The sequence below is a fragment of the Rhinoraja longicauda genome, chromosome 13, assembly GCF_053455715.1.
Source record: "Rhinoraja longicauda isolate Sanriku21f chromosome 13, sRhiLon1.1, whole genome shotgun sequence".
Lineage (NCBI taxonomy): Eukaryota > Metazoa > Chordata > Chondrichthyes > Rajiformes > Arhynchobatidae > Rhinoraja > Rhinoraja longicauda.
Genome location: NC_135965.1, coordinates 47,790,040 through 47,805,908, shown reverse-complemented (window position 1 = coordinate 47,805,908; position 15,869 = coordinate 47,790,040).

Here is a 15,869-nt window from a genome sequence, read left to right as displayed (position 1 = left end):
CTAAATGGCCTACCCGTTATTCTTAAACTGTGGCCCCTTGTTCTGGACTCCCCCAACATTGGGAACATGTTTCCTGCCTCTAACGTGTCCAACCCCTTAATAATCTTATACATTTCGATAAGATCTCCTCTCATCCTTCTAAATTCCAGTGTATACAAACCTAGTCGCTCCAGTCTTTTAACATACGACAGTCCCGCCATTCCGGGAATTAACCTAGTAAACCTACGCTGCACGCCCTCAATAGCAAGAATATCCTTCCTCAAATTTGGAGACCAAAACTGCACACAGTACTCCAGGTGCAGTCTCACTAGGGCCCTGTACAACTGCAGAAGGACCTATTAGCTCCTATACTCAACTCCTCTTGTTATGAAGGCCAACATTCCATTGGCTTTCTTCACTGCCTGCTGTACCTGCATGCTTCCTTTCAGTGACTGATGCCATTCAGATAATAATCTGCATTCCTATTCTTATCACCAAAGTGGATAACCTCACACTTATCCACATTAAACTGCATCTGCCATGCATCCGCCCACTCACACAACCTGTCCAAGTCACCCTGCAACCTCATAGCATCTTCCTCACAGTTCACACTGCCGCCCAGCTTTGTATCATCTGCAAATTTGCTAACTAGTTTGGCGTGGGCAAGGTGGGCAGAAGGGCTGCCGGTTTCTCTGTTGTACAGCTGTATGGCTCTCAACAAAAACACCGATCTGTATCACGGGGAGATCGGAAAATAAATGAATGAAAACAATGAGTCACAAGAAGAAATCAAGCTGACTACATTGTCTTGGGTCTTATCACTTGTTGACTTTGAAGTTTAGGTTTCCCATTTGAAGAAATAGAAACATAAAGTATCTTTGTTTAGGAGAGAAGTGCAGATGCTGGTTCAAAGTGTCTTTGATGGTTTTAATCTTTTGGTTTGTGTTCATTTCTATGTCGCCAACATCATATTGAATAAAGGGGAATGGTGTATGGTGAAGAGGTCAATGGAACTATTGTCTTCCCAGAGCAACAGAGGCGTGCGGTATTGGCACTGTTTTATTATTGTCCCGTGTTCTGAGATACAGTGGGAAGCTTTTGTTTGTGAGCTATCCAATTAAATGAGATCATACTTTGCATGAGTACAATTTAGTTTAGTTTAGCGATACAGCGCGGAAACAGGCCCTTCGGCCCACCAGGACCGCGCCGACCAGCGATCCCCGCACACCCACTAAGGACAATTTTTACATTCATACCAAGCCCATTTGGCCTACAAACCTGTACGTCTTTGGAGTGTGGAAGGAAACTGAAGATCTCTGAGAAAACCCACGCAGGTCATGGGGAGAACGTGCAAACTCCGTACAGACAGCACCCAAAGTCGGGATGGAACCCGGGTCTCCGGAGCTGCGTTTGCTGTAAGGCAGCAACTCTACCGCTGCACCACTATGCCGCCTTATTAAACCACACACATGTACAACACTTAGTGTAAAGAGAATATCGTCAAAGTGCAGAGCATTGTGGTGTTACACATCCAGGGAAAATGTCCAAGATGTGCAATGAGGTAGGTTGGAAGATCGGGACGACACCCTAGCTTATGGGGGGATCATTCAGTAGCCTAATAACAGCGGGGAAGAAGCTGGGGGTCACACAAAATCTTCTATCTCACAGAATAGTGATAGGTGGCGGTCACGATGGCGCAGCGGTACAGTTGTTGCCTTACAACGAATGCAGCGCCGGAGACTCGGGTTCCATCCCAACCATGTGTGCTGTCTGTACAGAGTTTGTACGTTCTCCCCGTGACCTGCGTGAGTTTTCTCCGAGATCTTCGGTTTCCTCCCATGCTCCAAAGACAATAGACAATAGGTGCAGGAATAGGACATTCAGCCCTTCGAGCCAGTACCGCCATTCACCGTGATCATGGCTGATCATCCTCAATCAGTACCCCGTTCCTGCCTTCTCCCCATATCCCTTGACTCCGCTATCATTAAGAGCTCTGTCTAACTCTCTCTTGAAAGCATCCAGAGAATTGGCCTCCACTGTCTTCTGAGGCAGAGAATTCCACAGATTCACACCTCTTTGAGTACAGAGAGTTTGTACAGGTTTGTAGGTTAATTGTCTTGGTAAATGTAAACATTGTCCCCAGTGTTAGAATGCGGGGATCGCTGGTCGGCGCGGGCCCGGTGGGCCGAAGGGCCTGTTTCCGCGCTGTATCTCTAAACTAATCTAAACTAAACTAAACTAAAGAAGATCTGAGGAAAATAACGTGTGATTAAAGGGAATGGATTAGTGCTTGAGGGAGGGGAGGAAGAGGGGGGAGGTACATTAATGGGGTGAAATGAGATGCTTGGTTGGAAACAGATCATACGGACAATGAACACATTGACAGGTCAGTCGGGCAGATGATTGTGTGGGAAGCAACTGCAGATGCTGGTTTAAACCCAAGATAGACACAAAATGCTGGAGTAACTCAGCGGGTCAGGCAGCAACTCTGGAGGGAAGGAATGGGTGACGTTTCAGGTCGAGACCCTTTTCTTCGGGCTGGTTAGGGGATAAGGGAAAAGAGAGAAATGGGCGATGATGTAGAAGGATAAAGAACAACATTTTGGGTTATGGGGAGAAGGCAGGAGAATGGGCCTTTGAAAATGTGTTTATTTTCAATTTAGCAAAGTCAGTCAATTTGGAACGGCACGGTGGCGCAGCGGTAGAGTTGCTGCCTCACAGTGCCACAGACCCGGGTTCCATCCCGACTACGGGTGCTGTCCGTACGGAGTTTGTACGTTCTCCCCGTGACTTGCGTGGGTTTTCTCCGGGATCTCCGGTTTCCTCCCACACTCCAGAAGTACGGGTTTTAATGTTAATTGGCTTTGGTATAAATGAAAAATTGTCCCTAGTGTTTGTGAAACATAGAAAACATAGAAAATAGGTGCAGGAGGAGGCCATTTGGCCCTTCCAACCAGCAGCGCCATTCATTGTGATCATGGCTGATCATCCACAATCAGTAACCCCATATCCCTTGATTCCGCTAGCCTCTAGCTAACTCTCTTTTAAATCCATCCAGTGAATTGGCCTCCACTGCCTTCTGTGGAAGAGAATTCCACAAATTCACAACTCTCTGGGTGAAAAAGTTTTTTCTCACCTCAGTTTTAAATGGCCTAGCCCTTTATTCTTAGACTGTGTGGCCCCTGGTTCTGGACTCCCCCAATATTGGGAACATTTTTCCTGCATCTAGCTGGTCCAGTCCTTTTATAAATTTTACACGTTTCTATAAGATCCCCTCTCATCCTTCTAAACTCCAGTGAATACAAGCCCAGTCTTTCCAATCTTGTGCGTGCGCGTGTGTGTGTGTGTGTGTGTGTGTGTGTGTGTGTGTGTGTGTGTGTGTGTGTGTGTGTGTGTGTGTGTGTGTGTGTGTGTGTGTGTGTGCGTGTGCGTGTGTGCGTGTGTGTGTGTGTGTGTGTGTGTGTGTGTGTGTGTGTGTGTGTGGGGACGTGCGGGGATCACTGGTCGGCGTGGACTCGGTGGGTCTAAGGGCCTGTTTCCACTCTGTATCCCTAAGCTAAACTAAACTAAACTAAACTAAAAAATGTGTTATTGTCACGTATACAGAAGTACAGTGAAAGCTTGTTCAGCGTGCTACCCAGTCCAATCCCACCGTACATGAGGACAATAGATCCTCTTTAGATTTAGATTTAGATTTAGAGATACAGCACGGAAACAGGCCCTTCGGCCCACCGAGTCCGCGCCGCCCAGCGATCCCCGCACATTAACACTATCCTACACACACTCGGGACAATTTTTTAACATTTACCCAGTCAATTAACCTACATACCTGTACGTCTTTGGAGTGTGGGAGGAAACCGAAGATCTCGGAGAAAACCCACGCAGGTCACGGGGAGAACGTACAAACTCCGTACAGACGGCGCCCGTAGTCAGGATCGAACCTGAGTCTCCGGCGCTGCATTCGCTGTAAGGCACCAACTCTACCACTGCGCCGCCGTGCCGCCCTTCTGGAATAGCACGCAGAAAGTTGCCACTTTCCAGCCTCCATCTTGCAACTCCCAAGTCTCTGAAATGCCCGATCTTGGCACAGAGGAAATGTGCCGCTCCTTATTTTCTCAACGTTGAGAATTGGATAACGGAAATTTAGTTTAGTTTATTACCGAGGTTACAGTGAAAAGCCTTTTGTTGTGTGCCAACCAGTCAGCGGAAAGACTACTATACACGATTACAATCGAACCATTCGCAGTGCACAAACACATGATAAGGGAATAACGTTCAGAGCAAGGTTATAAAGTCCAGCAAAGTCCGATCAAGGATAGACCGAGGGTCACCAATGAGGTAGATAGTAGTTCAGCACTGCTCCCTGGTTGTGGGAATTAAATCTTGAGATGCCTGGATCAGGGAATTTGTCTAAATCTCCACACAATTATGGTTCAAATCTCATCGAATTGTAAAGGCAGGTTGGAATAATTATAACGTTATAATTATTAAGGTTATAATCTTGGCTGAAGGTAACTGTGTGCTCATGACTTGTTCAACATTTCTATTCACTGAAATTCCAAAGATTTATTACACATTTTAATTTAATGCATGGTATTCAGATTAATAACTTAGCCAGAAGAAAAATGATTTTCATATATTCGACTGCATCGAAGGAACGATTCATGTGTAAATGTCTAACATAAAAAACATAGAAAATAGGTCGGTACGGACTCGATGGGCCAAAAGGCATGTTTCCGCGTTGCATCTCTAAACTGAACTAAAGTCAGGTAGCGTAACATAAATAACTTCAACTTTTCAAAGACATGCCTCTTGAAAGTTTAGGTTAATTTACCGAAGACATACAATGCTTCAAATACTAAAGGAATGGAGAACACACTTGTTCTAGACAGGTGGTCAGGGTGGTCAAGAAGGGTTGAGCTACATTAGCCTTCATCAGTCAGGGTATTGAGTAAAGCAAAGATAGACACAAAGTGCTGCAGTAACTCAGCAAATCAGAAGAAGGATCCCGACCCAAAACGTCACCCACCCTTTATCTCCACAGATGCTGCCTGACCCGCTGAGTTACTCCAGCACTCTGTGAAACGTCACCTGTCCATGTTCTTCACAGATGCTGCCTGACCCGCTGAGTTACTCCAGCACTCTGTGAAACATCACCTATCCATGTTCTCCACAGATGCTGCCTGACCCCCTAAGTTATTCCAGCACTCTGTGAAACATCACCTATCCATGTTCTCCACAGATGCTGCCTGACCCCCTAAGTTATTCCAGCACTCTGTGAAACATCACCTATCCATGTTCTCCAGAGATCCTGCCTGACCCACTGAGTTACTCCAGCACTCTGTGAAACGTCACCTGTCCATGTTCTCCACAGATGCTGCCTGACCCGCCATGTTACTCCAGCTACTTTGTATTTATTTTTGTAATGAAGAATTAGAAGGTTAATTGTTTAATTGTTATCAACTGATTGTCGTGTTGATTATTATTTATGTATTTGTGTGTTATTGTGTGAATGGGTCTGTAAAAGTCGCAGCGAATAAGAGTTTAATTGTTCCTTTGTTGGCACATCTGACAATTAAACACTAGGTGGTGGCACGGTGGCGCAGCGGTAGAGTTGCTGCCTCACAGCGCCGGAGACCCGGGTTCGATCCCGACTACGGGTGCTGTCTGTACGGAGTTTGTACGTTCTCCCCGTGACCTGCATTTTCTCCGAGGTTTTCTCCGAGATCTTCAGGGTTTCCTCCCACACTCCAAAGACGTGCAGGTTTGTTGGTTAATTGGCTGGGTGTAAATGTAAAATTGTCCCAATGTGTGTGTAGGATAGTGTTAGTGTGCAGGGATCGCTGGGCGGCGCGGACTGGGTGGGCCAAATCACAATCACAATCACAATCACAATAAAACTTTATTAGCCAAGTATGTTTTGCAACATACGAGGAATTTCATTTGCCGTACAGTCATAACAATAAAAAGCAACAGGACACACAAAATACATTTTAACATGAACATCCGCCACAGTGACTCCTCCACATTCCTCACTGTGATGGAAGGTGAAAAAAAGTTCAATCTCTTCCCTTCTTTGTCCTCCAGCGGTCGGGGGCCTCGAACCTTCCGTTGACGGGACGATCTTGACTCCCGTAGCCAGCGGTCGGGCCTTCCTCGTCGGGGCGATCAAGCTCCTTCATCGGGGGGGGTCTCAGCTCCCCCGCGCCGGGCGAACTACCCCGGGTCGGGGCTACTCGAACGTCGTGCAGCTTGGAGCTTCCCGACATCGGTCTCAACCCGAGACTGCGAGCTCCACAATGGTGAAGTCCGCAGGCCGCGGTTGGAGCGTCGGTCCCAGGCAAGGGATCGCAGGCTCCGATGGCAAGGCCACGGCCCCGCGGTGGGGCTGAAAGTCAGTCCCGAGCAAGGCCGCCAGCTCCACGATGCTAGGCCGCAGAGCGACCGGAGATACGATCCGGAAAACAATCGCATCTCCAGCAAGGTAAGAGATTGAGAAAAAGTTTCCCCGACCCCCTCCTCTCTCCCAACCCCACATAAAACAAACCAGAGAACATTTACACAAACTATTAAAACTTACCAAAAATAACAAAAGGGCCTGTTCTCTAAACTGAACTAAGTTAAACTAAACTAGGTGTTCCATAGTTGTGGCAGGTTTGGTCATTGCCACTAGGGTTGCCAACTGTCCCGTCCGTATTAGCCGGGACATCCCGTATTTTGGGCTAAATTAGTTTGTCCCGTACGGGACCGCCCTTGTCCCGTATTAGTAGGGTTGCCAACTTCCTCACTCCCAAATAAGGGACAAAGGGTGACGTCACCACCCCGCGCCCCACGTGACCTCACCCAGCCAGTGGCCACGTGCTCCCGCTCCACCAATGGTGGCCGCCCGGGCCGGGAGGGAGCACGTGGCCGCTGGCTGGGTGAGGTCACATGGGGCGCGGGGCGGTGACATCACCCTTTGTCCCGTATTTGGGAGTGGGGAAGTTGGCAACCCCAATAGCCACTGACTGTCGGCCACAGTACGTTCACATTACCACATGGTTCCACAACCACTTACTGAAAGCCTTCTACACAACACCTGCTGAGATTAAATCAACTGCAGAATGACCGGCCTGAGATTCCATATTAGTTTGCCCCTGATTTATTCCAGGGACCAGGCAGGTCTGATCAGCAGGTCATTGCCAGAGACTGAGCACATGCCTGGCCTTCCCTGAGTTTACACATTGGGTCACCACATTCCCCCCACTGTTCCTCCCCACCCCTCACACAAGGACGCCATTGTTGAAGCCCATTTTTCGATGTGCTAATAGATGTTTTTTGCTTTTATGACTGCAGGCAGCTCCTGCGATGGCCTGTGGAGTAGAGTGTGTGTAGTTGGCCGGGGGCCAGCGTGAGGCGGTGTGAGGGCACTTTGCACCCGGAAACACCTGTTGGAAGAGGACGCACATGGTTGCTGATGAGGCCGCACTCAACCCCACTCCAGCGGCCACTGTCTGAGACTCAGCGATAAGGGTACCAACTATCTCACTCACAAATAAGGGACAAGGTGACGTCACCATCCCGCGCCCCACGTGACCTCACCCAACCAGCAGCCACGTGCTCCCACTCCACCAATGGCGGCCGCCCGGGCCGGGAGGTGGGTTGCTACGCAACCTCCGTTAGGCGGCCCCCGGGCCTACAGTATCAGGGACTGCTACGGCCCCCGGGCTACAGTGTCCGGGCCTAAACTGTCCAGACCCACAGTGTTCGGGCATACAGTGTCCGGTCCTACAGTTTCCAGGCCTAGAGTGTCCGTGCCTACAGTGTTCCGGCCTACACTGTCCAGACCTACAGTGTTCAGGCCTACAGTGTCCGTGCCTACAGGGTTCGGACCTACAGTGTCAGGGCCTACATTGTCCAGGCCTACAGTGTCCGGGCCTGCAGCGTCCGGGCCTACAGCATCAGGGCCTGCAGCGTCCGGGCCTACAGCGTCCGGGCCTACAGCGTCCGGGCCTACAGTGTCCGGGCCTACAGCGTCTGGGCCTACAGTGTCCGGGCCTACAGCATCCGGGCCTACCGTGTCCGGGCCTACAGCGTCCGGTCCTACAGCGCCCCCCCCCAGGCCTAAAACGGGACAAGGGCGGTCCCTTACGGGACAAACCAATTTAGCCCAAAATATGGGATGGCCCGGCTAATAAGGGACAGTTGGCAACCCCATTCAGCGATCAGAGCACAACTCTGTCCCCAACACACACCAACTCACCCTGTGGAAAGCACACGCCACACCATGACTACCATGAGCAGGTCCACAGCAGGACACCATCCCACACAACCAGAGAGCAGTGCAAACATGTGGGAAGGAACTGCACTGAAGATAGACATAACATGCCGGAGTAACTCAGTGGGACAGAGATCTGCTGTCCCTCTCTGTTACTCCTCCAGGTTAATCTTTAGACAATAGACAATAGGTGCAGGAGGAGGCCATTCGGCCCTTCGAGCCAGCACTGCCATTCACTGTGATCATGGCTGATCATCCACAATCAGTACCCCGCTCCTTCCCTCTCCCCAAATCCTTTGACTCCGCTGTCTTTAAGAGCTGTTTAACTCTCTCTTGAAAGCAGCCAGAGAAAAGCATCCGGAGAATCCAGTGAATTGGCCTCCACTGCCTTCTGAGGCAGAGAATTCCACAGATTCACAACTCTCTGGGTGAGTTGTGAATATCACAACTTGTGTGTACCACCTTAATGCCCAGGCGGTACACACAAGACTTACTCCAATCTTCTTGACGTGACCTTTGGCAAAACCAAAATGTAATTTCTATTCTCTGCACCTGAGTGGGCTACTCGGTTTAACTGTTTTTTTAATGTGTGGGAAGGAACTGCAGATGCTTGTTTGCACCGAAGACAAGCTGGAGTAACTCAGCGGGTCAGGCAGCATCTGTGGAGGAAATGGATTGGTGACGTTTCACAGAGTGCTGGAGTAACTCAGCGGGTCAGGCAGCATCTGTGGAGAACATGGATAGGTGACGTTTCACAGAGTGCTGGAGTAACTCAGAGGGTCAGGCAGCATCTGTGGAGAGAAGGAACGGGTGACGTTTCGGGTCGAGACCTTTCATTTTTTAAATAGAAACAGAGAAACATGGAAAATAGGTGCAGGAGGAGGCCATTTGGCCCTTCAAGCCAGACCGCCATTAATTGTGATCATCGCTGATCATCCACAATCAGTAACCCGTGCCTGCCTTCTCCCCATATCCCTTGATTCCACTAGCCCCTAGAGCTCTATCTAACTCTCTTTTAAATTCATCCAGTGATTTGGCCTCCACTGCCTTCTGTGGCAGAGAATTCCACAAATTCACAATTCTCTGGGTGAAAATGTTTTTTCTCACCTCAGTTTTAAATGGCCTCCCCTTTATTCTTAGAATGAACAAGAGACTTTCTGCAGAGAATCCAGGATCTACAAGAACTAACCACTGAGGGAGCATTTATTATCCAGCCGGGGAGCGGAGATAAATGTCAGGGTAACCTTTGCAACGGACAATTGGACAGTGGCCAGTTGTAAAAAATGCCTGAACTAAATGAGCAAAGTGTGGGCAGTCAATTCCTCAAGCAATGTCAGATGCTCTGGTGGGAAACTGGCTTTTGAGGGAGGATGGAAGGGAATCAGAGACCCACACCACCCTGGCCACACTCTCATTGACCCACACCACCCTGGCCACACTCTCACTGACCCACACCACCCTGGCCACACTCTCACTGACCCACACCACCCTGGCCACACTCTCACTGACCCACACCACCCTGGCCACACTCTCACTGACCCACACCACCCTGGCCACACTCTCACTGACCCACACCACCCTGGCCACACTCTCACTGACCCACACCACCCTGGCCACACTCTCACTGACCCACACCACCCTGGCCACACTCTCACTGACCCACACCACCCTGGCCACACTCTCACTGACCCACACCACCCTGGCCACACTCTCACTGACCCACACCACCCTGGCCACACTCTCACTGACCCACACCACCCTGGCCACACTCTCACTGACCCACACCACCCTGGCCACACTCTCACTGACCCACACCACCCTGGCCACACTCTCACTGACCCACACCACCCTGGCCACACTCTCACTGACCCACACCACCCTGGCCACACTCTCATCTCGCTGCTACCATGGGGGAGAAGGTACAGGAGCCTGAAAACCATGACCTCCAGGTTCAAGAACAGCTTCTTCCCAGCAACCATCAGGCTCTTGAACACCGCACAACACGGAACAATTTTTCTAAATCAAAAATAATTGAACCAATTATTAAAAGTAATATTTACCGTAGAATATAAAACGAAACAGAACCCACTGCCATAATATACGTCAAACAAATATAGGAAATAAATCCCTGTACAACTATGTTACAATCCCTACCCAGGATGCACTCCACCCCCCGCGGTGCCCAGAGGGGAGGGACAAGGGGGGGCCCCTCTCACACCCGGCCCCCCCAACACCCAGCGGGCAGGGGACAAGGGGGGCCCCTCTCACACCTGGCCCCCCCAACACCCAGCGGGCAGTGGACAAGGGGGGGCCCCTCTCACACCCATCCCCCCGACACCCAGCGGGCAGGGGACAATGGGGGCCGCTCTCACGCCCATCCCCCCGACACCCAGCGGGCAGTGGACAAGGGGGGGCCCTCTCACGCCCATCCCCCCAACACCCAGTGGGGCAGTGGACAAGGGGGGGCCCTCTCACGCCCATCCCCCCGGCACCCAGTGGGGCAGTGGACAAGGGGGGCCGCTCTCACGCCCATCCGCCCGGCACCCAGCGAGCAGTGGACAAGGGGGGCCCCTCTCACACCCAGCCCCCCCAACACCCAGCGGGCAGTGGACAAGGGGGGGCCCTCTCACACCCAGCCCCTCCCCAACACCCAGCGGGCAGGGGACAAGGGGGGGCCCTCTCACGCCCATCCCCCCGGCACCCAGTGGGGCAGTGGACAAGGGGGGCCGCTCTCACGTCCATCCCCCCAACACCCAGCGGGGCAGTGGACAAGGGGGGCCCCTCTCACGCCCATCCCCCCAACACCCAGCGGGCAGGGGACAAGGGGGGCCACTCTCACGCCCATCCCCCCGGCACCCAGCGGGCAGTGGACAAGGGGGGCCCCTCTCACACCCAGCCCCCCCCAACACCCAGCGGGGCAGTGGACAAGGGGGGGCCCCTCTCATACCCAGCCCCTCCCCAACACAAAGCGGGCAGGGAACAAGGGGGGGGGCCGCTCTCACGCCCATCCCCCCGGCACCCAGCGGGCAGTGGACAAGGGGGGCCCCTCTCACACCCAGCCCCCCCAACACCCAGCGGGTAGGGGAGAAGGGGGGGGCCCTCTCACACCCAGCCCCCCCAACACCCAGCGGGTAGGGGACAAGGGGGGCCGCTCTCACGCACATCCCCCCCAACACCCAGCGGGGCAGTGGACAAGGGGGGCCCCTCTCATACCCAGCCCCTCCCCAACACAAAGCGGGCAGGGAACAAGGGGGGGGCCTCTCTCACGACCGGGCTCCTCCCCAACACAGAGGGGCGGGACAATGGGGGGCCACTCCCTCACCCGGGCCCCCCACCACCCGGCGGGCAGGGGACAAGGGGGGGCCGCTCTCACGCTCGAGCCCCTCCCCAACACACAGAGGGGCAGGGGGCAAGGGGGGCCCCTCTCACACCCAGCCCCCCAACACCCAGCGGGGCGGGACAAGGGGGGCCCCTCTCACGCCTGGGCCCCGTGACACCCAGCGGGATGGGACAAGGGGGGCCGTTCTCACGCACGGGCCCCACCCCCAACACACAGCGGACAAGGGACAAGGGGGGCCGTTCTCATGCCCAGCCCCCCCGACACACAGCGGGCAGGGGACAAGGAGGGGGGTCCTCTCACGCCCGGGCCCCATGACACACAGTGGGCAGTGGACAAGGGGGGCCGTTCTCACGCCCGGGCCCCTCCGCCAACACCCAGCGGACAAGGGACAAGGGGGGCCGCTCTCTCACCCAGCCCCTCCCCCAACACACAGTGGGGCAGGACAAGGGGGGCCGCTCTCTCACCCAGCCCCTCCCCCAACACACAGTGGGGCAGGACAAGGGGGGCCGCTCTCTCACCCAGCCCCTCCCCCAACACACAGTGGGGCGGGACAAGGGGGGCCGCTCTCTCACCCAGCCCCTCCCCCAACACACAGTGGGGCGGGACAAGGGGGGACCGCTCACTCACCCAGCCCCTCCCCCAACATACACTAGGGACAATTTACAATCTTTACCAAAGCCAATTAACCTACAAACCTGCACGTCTTTGGAGTGCGGGAGGAAACCGAAGCACCCGGAGAAAACCCACGCAGGTCACGGGGAGAACGTACAAACCCCGTTCAGACAGCGCCCGTAGTCGGGATGGAACCCGGGTCTCTGGCGCTGTGAGGCAGCAACTCTATCGCTGCGCCACCGTGCCGCCCTGCACTGGATTGCAAATCATAATCGGGTTTTTGATGACAAGGCTGAGTTTCATGCCACGTTTACTTTCTGATCCATGTCTGGTTCACATCTACTCAGCGGCAAGTAGTCCTGAATGAGCAACAGTGTTGTAGAGGACAAGGGGGCATGATCCCTGCTTAGTAATGAGCCAATGTCAGGTTACTGAGGCTGCCTTTCAGGGAACGACCCACATTCCCGCAAGATGGCCGTTAGGCTCGGTGGGCTGGGAATGCCGGCGTTCCTGTACGTTCACAGCGCTGGAGTAACTCAGCGGGTCAGGCAGCATCTGTGGAGAACATGGATAGGTGACGTTTCACAGAGTGCTGGAGTAACTCAGCGGGTCAGGCAGCATCTGTGGAGAACATGGATAGGTGACGTTTCACAGAGTGCTGGAGTAACTCAGCGGGTCAGGCAGCATCTGTGGAGAACATGGATAGGTGACGTTTCACAGAGTGCTGGAGTACCTCAGCGGGTCAGGCAGCATCTGTGGAGAGAAGGAATGGGTGACGTTTTGGGTCGAGACCCTTCTTCAGACTGAATAGAGGTGGGGGAAAGGGAGTGGAGGCGAGAAAAGGCCAGAACAAGTCTGGGCCGGCAACAGATAACCTCAGGAAAGGTGGAGCCCACAATGCTGCATTGTTGGCTGGGAAGGTGTGATAACTAGTGGGGTACATGGGCACAAGGATACTTGACTCTTAATTTGACTCCTTATGATATTCAGACGCATTCTGCAGACCGAGAGTCAGGGGAGAGGGAAACGAGAGACATAGACAGTGATGTAGAGATACAGAACAAAGGAATGAAAGATGTGCAAAAAAGAGACAATGGTAAAGGAAACTGGCCATTGTTGGCTGTGGGATAGGTGAAAACGAGTTACAGACAATGAGAATCAACAAGACGACTTTGTAGCTGGTTACGGCTTGGATGGGCGAGGGATGGAGAGATAGGGAGAGCAAGGGTTACTTGAAGTTGGAGGAGTCAATGTTCATACCGCTGGGGTGTAAGCTCCCCAAGCGAAATGTGAGGTGCTGTTCCTCCAATTTGCGCTGGGCCTCACTCTGACTATGGAGGAGGCCCAGGACAGAAAGTTCAGTGTGGGAGTGGGAGGGGGAGTTGATGTGCTGAGCCACCGGGAGAATTTCAGAAGTCTGCATGAGCCACTTCCTCCATTAACATCCCTTAACAGACAACACCTGTGAGCCAGCAGCTCACTCTGTATAATGGTGAGCTTAATGAAGGCCAAAGCAATATTGCCATCGTTGCATGTGCAGCACATTTCACTTTGACTTTAAAGTTGCATTTAATAGTGTGTGGCTCTGCCGTTTCACTTACAGGTAACGGCTACACAACACACTCCAAATGGGCTGACAATTAAATAACTAGGAGTCTACATCGCAAACATGTTCAATGTCACTGATGTAATTAACGTCACTAAAGGCTCAATTTAACGCAACATTAATTCAAGTTGTGTTTTGTACATTTCCTTCTGCATCGTGTGCATTGTGCGTGCTGGCTTCTTGCCACAATAGCTCTGTTCCAGATACTGTCGAAGGTTTCACAAGATGCTGGAGTAACTCAGCGGGTCAGGCAGCATCTATGGAGAGAAGGAATGGGTGACGTTTCGGGTCGAGACCCTTCTTCAGACTGAAGGGGTGTCAGACGTTATGGGGAGAAGGCAGGGGAATGGGGTTGAGAGGGAAAGATAGATCAGCCATGATTGAATGGCGGAGTAGACTTGATGGGCCGAATGGCCTAATTCCATTCCTATTCCTTATAACCTTATGACCTTATGAAGGGTGATAGAGTGATACAGTGTGGAAACAGGCCCTTCGGCCCAACTCGCCCACACCGGCCAACAATGTCCCAGCTACCCTAGTCCCACGCCTGCGCTTGGTCCATATCCCTCCAAACCTGTCCTATCCACATACCTGTCCAACTGTTTCTTAAACGATATAGTCATAGAATATAGTCATCGACCCAAAACGTCACCCATACCTTCTCTCCAGAGATGTTGCCCGACCCGCTGAGTTACTCCAGCACTCTGTGAAACGTCACCTATCCATGTTCTCCACAGATGCTGCCTGACCCGCTGAGTTACCCCAGCACTCTGTGAAACGTCACCTATCCATGTTCTCCACAGATGCTGCCTGACCCGCTGAGTTACCCCAGCACTCTGTGAAACGTCACCTATCCATGTTCTCCACAGATGCTGCCTGACCCACTGAGTTACTCCGGCATTTTGTGTCTACCTTTGATTTATACCAGCATCTGCAGTTTTTTTCCTGCACCGTTAATGGAAGTACTGTTCCTTGTGACATTCCCCCCCTCCCCCTCCCCCCCCCCCCCCTCCCCCCTCCCCCCCATGTCTGAGCGGGGTGGATTATATAAGCAGGCAATTAGTCAGCCCAGACCCAACCGAGACACAGCGACAAATTCACCGAGACTTCAAAGCTCCAGTAAATGACACACTGATTCATGGGGTGCAAATGTGCAATGGTTACAGCAGTTCCACCGTGGGGGGGGGGGGGGGGGGGGGGGGGGGCCATGACGGACAGTCACCCTGGGGAACGCACAGCGTTTTACAGCCAGAGGAAATTAAATGGGAGTGAGTGACAAGTTTGGCCCCAGCAAACTAAACAAGCGGATGAAAATCCCATTCTGCTGGGATCACGGTAATCGACTGTGACCCAGCCCATGTCAGGCTAATAGGTATTTTTCAGGTTTTTATTTCACGTGTCTGCCTGGTTTCAGCTGTGGGGTGAGCATACTTAACCTCTCGTGAAGAATCACTGCCTTTCCTGAAAATCTGTTCCACTGTGCGCCTGGTCTCCTCACCACACATCAAAGCGGGAACTAACACAGAAAGATTTGTACAAAAGGGGGCTCTTCCCAGATATTCCACAGCAACCGCATAAGGTTTACAGCGATAGGAGCAGAATGAGGCCATTCAGCCCATCACTGCGTCAATTTATGACTCTAAGGTAGACACAAAGCGTCAGGCAGAATCCGTGGAGAACATGGATAGGTGACGTTTCACAGAGTGCTGCAGTAACTCAGCGTGTCAGGCAGCATCTGTGGAGAACATGGATAGGTGATGTTTCACAGCGCGCTGGAGTAACTCAACGGGTCAGGCAGCATCTGTGGAGAACATGGATAGGTGACGTTTCACAGTGCTGGAGTAACTCAGCGGGTCAGGCAGCATCTGTGGAGAACATGGATAGGTGACGTTTCACAGAGTGCTGGGGTAGCTCAATGGGACAGTGTAGGCTAACGGAGTGTGTTCGCCTAATGGAGGTTGCATAGCAACCCGCCTCCCGGCCCGGGCGGCCGCCATTGATGGAGCGGGAGCACGTGGCCGCTGGCTGGATGAGGTCACCTGGGGCGCGGGGCGGTGACGTCAACTTGTCCCTTA